The sequence below is a fragment of the Ceratotherium simum genome, chromosome 34, assembly GCF_057802395.1.
Source record: "Ceratotherium simum simum isolate JZ-2026a chromosome 34, ASM5780239v1, whole genome shotgun sequence".
Classification (NCBI taxonomy): domain Eukaryota; kingdom Metazoa; phylum Chordata; class Mammalia; order Perissodactyla; family Rhinocerotidae; genus Ceratotherium; species Ceratotherium simum.
The window spans coordinates 11937096-11937933 of NC_141933.1; positions in this window are offsets into that span (position 1 = coordinate 11937096).

Consider the following 838-nt stretch of genomic DNA (forward strand, 5'->3'; position numbering starts at 1 on the left):
CTGTGCACACTGATAACTGCACCTTGTGGTCAGGGCCCCTGTGCAGCTGATGGACAGGGGACCCTGTGCAGAGAAGCCTAGGGATTGAGGGAGGCTGCAGCCAAGTTTGGGCAAAGTAAGTGATGGGGGGGCCCTCTTCCCAGTGTGACCAGCTATAGATGCCACCTGGTGGTGGAGCAGATGACCTGGAAGGAGTTGAGTGCAGACATTAATGATGATAGTAACTCACAATGAGTGAGCACCTGGACTGTGCTGGCAGCTCTGCCTTCATCAGTTCATTTGAATCCTTTTCCACATCCCCACGAGATGGGTGCCATTCTGACTACAGATCCCAAGACGCTAAATAATAGGCCTGAGATTCTGTAGCTGGCTTGAAGCAGAACCAGGATTCAAAGTCGTGTCTGTGTTAGTCCATGCCAGTGCCTGTAACCGCTCCCTGCACCGAGTGTGGGCCAGGTGTGCGCTCTACCAGACTCAGTGGCCCCCCTGCGCGCCCAGGTGCTGTTAGTGATTCCTCTAGAGAGATCTGCGGGCTGGCTTGTTCTACCACTGAGCCTTAGAATATGGAGATTTCTTTTCCCTCTGGTGTCCCTTTTGCCCACCTGATTCCCGAAGAATCAGGGAATTCTGTTAGTTTAGTGCTGAGAAAAGCTCACCCATCAGGGGTGGTGTGTGTATTGGAAGGAGGACAGGAATGGGCACGTCAGTGGACCTCGCCCAGCTGTGCAGACCCTGCCTTTGGGTGTCAGGTGGTAGGAGACGGGTCATGATCATTTCGGCCAGGGGCTGAGGTCTTAGTCCCTGCGGCATTAGTGGGCCCACTTGTTCACACGCGTGG